This window comes from Palaemon carinicauda, chromosome 16, assembly GCF_036898095.1.
Source record: "Palaemon carinicauda isolate YSFRI2023 chromosome 16, ASM3689809v2, whole genome shotgun sequence".
Classification (NCBI taxonomy): Eukaryota; Metazoa; Arthropoda; class Malacostraca; order Decapoda; family Palaemonidae; genus Palaemon; species Palaemon carinicauda.
In genome coordinates, this window is record NC_090740.1 from 89,246,917 (window position 1) to 89,254,416 (window position 7,500).

Below are 7,500 nucleotides of genomic sequence, written 5' to 3' on the forward strand. Positions count from 1 at the left end.
ACAGGGCTAGAATAATCTATTTATGACTCCTTCCAGATTATCTTCAGTTAACTTTAAAGAACTTGAATTGCTCCAACAGATTTTCTCTCCCAATGGGTTTTATAGCCATTAGCCTACCTCGCGTCAAATTAAATTCGGTTTTACCTACTGTCTCTACAATGCCAGAATATTTTCCCTTAACCGGTCCCTTTTTACTCTAGCATTATTTTGACCTCACAAAAATTATTGTTACCATCCTCTTTTCGTTAAACATTTAGATTATTAATACAAAATCTAAGCTTCTATATAGGAAAGAGTGAATATGTGAAAAAAAAATATTGTGTTCAGAATAACGAATAAACATAGATGAATCAGCCAAAAGATAAATTTATAAATAAACAAGAAGCTCAATGAATCGGGTGATTAAGGCATCATAGCATAGAGCATTGGATTATAAATTCAGATTCTTTTGAACTGATGAGGATGGGCGTTAACCGTGTTACTAGCAATTTTTCTCAGTCATTCTGACTCTACTGATCCTCGATATTTGCTTTTCCCCAACTTTAAGCTTCTGTCCAATATTTACTGCTTTTGAAGATTCTCGCAATCGTTAATAGTGGGGAAGCATTGGTTTGCTTTCACAGTCATACATAATTCCGTCAGATATTCTTTTGTGCTTTTCGGCACTTTTATCTTGAATCTTATTGGCAGATCTCATCTTTATGCTTCGAAACATACATATTATGAGGGATAATAAAACAGCAATATAAGCGAATTATGATCTTTGTGAACCCGAATAGGATATAGAGCTATCATTAGGAATTCATGTGTACCCATGCAGAAAGTATAATCGGTGAATATCGGTGTGGTTTCCAAGCTGGACGGCCTACCATTGACAGAATATTCTCCCTCAAACAGGTCATAGAAAAATACTGGGGATATAATAAATAACAAACACACTTACTCATAGACTTCAAACAGGCAGAAGAGAGCACCCGCCGAACATTAATGTGAAATATAATGAGAGAAATCGGAATACCCTCAAAACTCATAAGGGTAACTGATGCCTGTTATAAAAATACTCTATGCTCAGTTAAATGCAGCTCAAGTTATATACTACCACTTTTCAGGTGAGTCGCGAGCTGAAACAAGGGTGCATCCTATCCCCCTTTCTCTTCAACCTGGTAATGGAAAACGCTGCAAGAAGCATAACTGCCAGGCCAAAAGCGGTTACTTTTAATAACATAAAGGTCAATTGCTTAGGCTATGCTGATGACATACATATCATAGGGGTCAACCTCAGGGAAGTGGAGAACCTAACAACACAGTTCAAAACATTGGCTTGCCAGGTGAGACTAGAGGTAAATAAAGACAAAACTAAAATCATGGAAGTAGGAAGAACACCGCAATTACAGGGAAATGTAGATCTTGCAGGCATCAGATTTAAAACAGTAGAGTCCTTTAAATATCTGGGTACTATTATGTCGCAGAACGTTGGAATGGCTGAAGAAGTTACACCAAGGATAGGAGCAGCCAACAGATGTTATTTCAGCCTTATCGACCTTTTTAAACGACGATCAATCTCCTGTAAAACCAAATTGAGAATATATAACACAGTTATCAGAACAGTTTTGAAATATCGAAGCGTGACATGGTCTCTAACAAAACATTAGAGAAATTATTTGAAATTTTTGAGAATCGGATTCTGAGAATATAAGGGACCATCTATGACCAAAAAATTAAATGGGTGGAGAAATAAGAAATAGTACAAACTAACCAAATATATGTGATGTAATTAGATCAAAAAGACTTCAATGGCAGGACACATGGCTCGTATGGATGATGATAGAGCTCCAAAGAGGATATTCTTGGCTGAGGTTGCTGGAAGAAGACCTGTAGGGGACGGCCAAGAAAAGATGGGAGATGATGCTTATAGGAGGATGTAAGAATCTGTGTGGGATACCCGAATAAATTGTTCCATCGGGCACAGGATAGAGAAGTGTGAAGAATCCTATCACGAGCGATCATGAGTCAAAATGTGGCTTAAGAACTACCGGAGTAAGTTTGTGAGTAAGACTAATGTTATCAATACTAATTTTCAATGGAAACAAGAGTATAAGATTTACTTGCATATCTCAAATTCAGTGATTAGAACAAGTAATTTTATAAAATATCTATAGGCTAACATGAAATGTAATAAAATCAAAGTATTATTCGAAGGTCTGCTACCAAAATGAGGAACATTATTTGAACTAATTTGCTATAGCGTTTTTGTAACTGTAGTAAATGCTTTGAGAATATCTGTGTATTCGGCCACAAATTATTCATTTTACATCTACAGTATATAGAGAAAATGGGAAACCCCTGATCTAATAAATATCAAGATATACGAGACATGGCTGCTACACATCTCTCTTTAGCCTCTCCCATTCAGTGTTCGGATTATATTTTAATGAGAAAAAAGAGGGGAAACTTATGTTATGATTTTATATTTCACAAATAAGAATTTACTTTACATTTCATAAATTTCATACTTTACTCAATAATTGAATTTTCATTACTACTACCACTACAACTACTACTACTACTACTACTACAACTACTACTACTACTACTACTTCTTTTCCTAGCTGGAAAAGAAGGAGGTTATAAACTAAGCGCTGATTTATTCAGCTATACCTGGGTTTCAAGGTTTCTTTATATTTGATATGTTTAATTTTAGTGAGCCCCTTCACCTCATTTCATCTCTTTGGTTCCTTACTTATTGCCAATTTTTGTTTTATTTTACTAAAATAAGAACATAATGACTTTCTATTTGCAATATATCATCTTCTGTCCTTTCAACCTAAAGTAAAGTTTCTCGCTAAACAACTTTCCAACAAACACATATTACTGATACATATCTTTTTCTCGGATACTTGTAATTCTTTAATTGTAAATCATCAGGATAGCCTTTTCCGTATTCTGTAAATTGTTGCATCTTCCTGCAACGATTTACTTTAATTCAAACAAGATTCCTATTTCAGGCTGGGTTCAAAGCTCCCTTCGTCATCAAATCGCGTAACTTTTCTTTCCTCTTCTTCTCTTTGTTGTCGGAGAGGCTCGTGAGTTAATGCCATTGCCGTACGTATATCTCTGACGTCAGTTGCAACTAAACTGATCTTTATCACCTGGTGAAAAGTTAATAACGAATATTGTTCTCTTTTAAATGTTTTTCACAATATGAAAGATTGTAAATAATGTATATATTAATAGATTGAAGATATTTAAGTAAACTATGAAAGAAGATATCTAAAGCCGATCTCTAGACCATATAAACAAACTACTTCTTGACATTCTTGAAAGTTCTTGAAAGCAATAAACACCAAAGCAAAATATTACACCTGTTAACGGAAACTCAGAATTTATTGACAAAATACGTACAAAAAAAGTACGAAATATGCTCTATTGAAGACAAGGCGAGGCTGCTATGTCGTTTCCTTGCCTCGGATATTAAAGTGCAAGTCAAGGGTAAAACATTCCCACGCTCCGCAGGAGCTTGTGGAGTGGCCTGAGATGGTATTTCTTCATTATAAAAAAGTAGTGAACTGTATCACGAGTTTTTCGACCCCTGAGAAAATACTGGATTACTGCACAGCATCGCTTTGGGGTTTGGCTAAGTCAATGTTATTATCAAATTAGCAGTACATATTTGGTTTTGTTCTTCACTTGCGTGTGTGATTATTTTTATTTTGCTTGTGTATCTAACATTCTTTGCCTTCCTCATTCTGTTTCTGTGTGTATGATAAAGAGAGAGAGAGAGAGAGAGAGAGAGAGAGAGAGAGAGAGAGAGAGAGAGAGAGAGAGAGAGAGAGAGAGAGAGAGAGAGCAAGTTATAAATTATTATTATTATTATTATTATTATTATTATTATTCTTATTATTATTATTATTATTTTTATTATTAAATGATCTTCTCACACAAAGTTGCATAATTCTATACATTTTTTGGCATTTTAAGATCTGTGGACGATCTCCTCTTTATATATAAGTTTATACAGTCTTGATTAAATTAACATAATGCTCAAACTGTTTATTACTTCTGAAAAATTTCAGTTTGATAAAAGTTCTGTCTTTCTAATTCTACTGAAGATATAATTGAAAAACTACTGACTGATAAACACAAGTTAATTTTTGGTAATTTCATAGAAGAAATGATTGAAAAACTCAATTTTGAAATACGCAAGTAAGTTCTGTCTTGCTAATTCCAAAGAAGAGACAGCTACTCAAGATTATTGCAATTAAAAGAATTGGCCGATAAACGGTGTCAGAACTTGTATCCTCACACATCACTACAGGCCTAGAATTGTCGACCACCATATAGGAATATGTATTGCAAAACACGTTTCTCGTGGTAAAGAAATATCTTGAAGTGGCAGTTGCCAGCATCTAAAATATTCTCTTGTGAAACCCTTATGTAAATCTGCCTTCACAGTGGAATTGACATCGGTTTTGTCTTCATAGTATCATTGATATCGTATTTCTACAGCCACTGGAAAGCATATTATTCAATAATATGAGTAAACTCGAGAATACTGATATATATCCTTCTTTTCTTTCATAAAGAATATTGGACAAGATTTAGCCGGAGGATAGAAAATATGATGTGAAATCCTGAGCATTGTACCAAATTAAAGTGGCTTCTTGAAATACAACTTCTCCAGTAATCATTTCTGAAACCACAGCCACGTTGTAAACTATTAGTGGAGGAATAAAAAGAAAATGGCGTGTCTTAAACGTCTTTAAGACTGTTGCAAATTGGTTATTAGAGGACTTCATCGGCGTCAATGACCATCGATGCCAGATGACTTCAAATCAATCAAACTTAAATGTATTTAAAATATGAAAGGTCCCTTATAAATTGCTTGGAAAGGAGCAGTGACAATTCCCTAGCAGAACAATGTCCTAGAGACTGACTATACAGCATGTACAAATGATCACCTACCAAACCCCACTTCATCAAGCAAGGACCAGGTAGGGCCAGGCAATAGCTGTTGATGACTCAGCAGGTATATCTCTAGGCTCCCGCAAAACCCCCTTCGTTACGTTACAAGGATGGTTAGGTTGCAGACATTGCAATAAACTATCGAGCTTAGGATGATATTGAACTCGAATCCCGCAGATCGCCAGGCAGGGACGTTCCCAATTGGCTATCACAACCCCGAGGATAAGAGAAGGTGGGTGTTCGTAAATGCAGTGCAGATAAAAATGTTGTTCAATGATGATGTTTTTCTGGAAATAATGCTTAAGAATTCTAGTGAATCCAAACCGTTTTGAAAGTGATCCCAGGTAACTAAAATAATCTCCAAAACGCAATCTTTCGTTACCATAATCAATATGTAGTGTACATCGGTATAGCTTGTTAGCGTTAATCACTTCATTGGAACCGATATACGATGTTATTATTCTGAGAGAGAGAGAGAGAGAGAGAGAGAGAGAGAGAGAGAGAGAGAGAGAGAGAGAGAGAGAGAGAGAGAGAATTAAGTATATGAAAAGTTCGGTCACAAAATATATAGCGGTCATTAGCAATTAGATTTATACTTCTCCCGTTATAATAATAGGAAAAATGGAAATATAGTGCTAGCGAACTTAACCGTATGAAATAAAGTGGCTACATATGACACAGAATAAACAGAGTAAGGAAAGTATTTAAAGAAGAAGAAGAAGAAGAAGAAGAAGAAAAAAAAAAAACTTGTGAATAGCTTTCGATTTTTTATGGATAAAACATTACGGAGGGATTGATTTGTTTAAGATCGCCTTTTAATAGCGAGGTAAGAGCATTTGATTTTTATGAAAGGGAAATGGGTGAAGGTGTTAGTTTACATTTCATTGCAACTGACCGTAAATTTTAGGAATTTAATCTCATCATTTGCAGTTTATTTTCTTTGTGTTCTAACTAAACAACCACCGTACACACCATAAAAGCTGTTGCATGTAGCTATGAGGTTGGTCGGATTTAACATCATGGAAACAAATTGTTAACATATATTACTTTTTCTCAATTGCCCTTGCATTTGATTCTATTTGAGATAAATAATTTCTCCTTTAACCAATGTACTTTTAATGTCATAAGTGAAAACGAGAACACTTCCCTGCCTCTAAAGTTTTCTTTGGATTGATTAAAAACACATTTGATCAGCATCTACGGCAAATCTCTACCTAAACTAGTCAAAGGCTGCTGCTGGCTGTGCAACTAGACCCATAGGCACACTCAACCCACTACCCATAGCTCGATACCGGAGTTAGGGTAAGGACACTAATGGAAACCATCATGCTATGAGTTTGAAACAAACCTAGGAATAACAAATCGCAAATCCCTGATGTTATCACCAGGCTTGAACAACTTTAAAGTATATAAAAATCAAGAATATTTTAGAATGACTGACATTTGATTTATTACATAGGGGTGGTAGAGTTGATACTGAGTGAGACACTTTTCACGACTTGCTCCTGATCATCCAAAAGCTTGGATTTATGTTATAACTGCAAAGATTTTACTCAAGAAGGAATTCTGTACCTATATAACAGATTCAAATAGAATAAGAATAAGCATTACATCTTCTGGCGGAAAAGTCCAGGTACAATAATTTTGATATCCTAATCTCATCTTGAAAATATATTTCCCTCTTAAGTACTTTTTGACTAATCTTCTGGTCCAATCATCATTTCAATTGACTGCTGTAGACAAAACTAACATTGGATACGTTGCCATTGTCATGAATTTCTTTTTTTTACTAATCAAGAGAGAGAGAGAGAGAGAGAGAGAGAGAGAGAGAGAGAGAGAGAGAGAGAGAGAGAGAGAGAGAGAGAGATGAGTTATAATGATTTCGTGAACACGTACATTAAAAGAGAGACACACATTAGTAGAGAGAGGTAAGCTGGGGTGTTAGGATGTTGATATGATATTTCTTGTAAACCAAGCAGTTTTAATAAAAAACAATCAACCAAGGCATAAAGGACTTTGGGCGTAAGACAATATAACCAAAATAGTATCAGGAGACGAACCAACCGTTTAAAGACAAGGCAGCCAGCGCAGGTCTGATAATTATCAAAATTCCTTTAGAATTAAGTTTATCGCATAAAATCTACCACCATTTTGGGATAAGTCGCCATATTGAAGAACGTCCTAAAATTCCATCATATAAAGGTAGGATGATTGGAGGGCTGGGCAAGTCCATGCCAGTCGAGTCCTGCAGTTAAGTAGCAGCAAAATCTGTCCAACCTTATAGGCACCCTCCCCCGGTGTCAGGTATTCGCCTACCACATCTGTCACTAGCAATGGACAGTCCCACAGCATACAAAAGCTCCATTTCCTAGAAGAGAGAGAGAGAGAGAGAGAGAGAGAGAGAGAGAGAGAGAGAGAGAGAGAGAGAGAGAGCAGACGACAGAGACCAGGCACACTAAGCGAAGATTGAGAACAGCTTTGGACCTTTAGGGAGGAAAAGTCTACGAGTTCTCATTCCACAATAATGATTAAATTGTT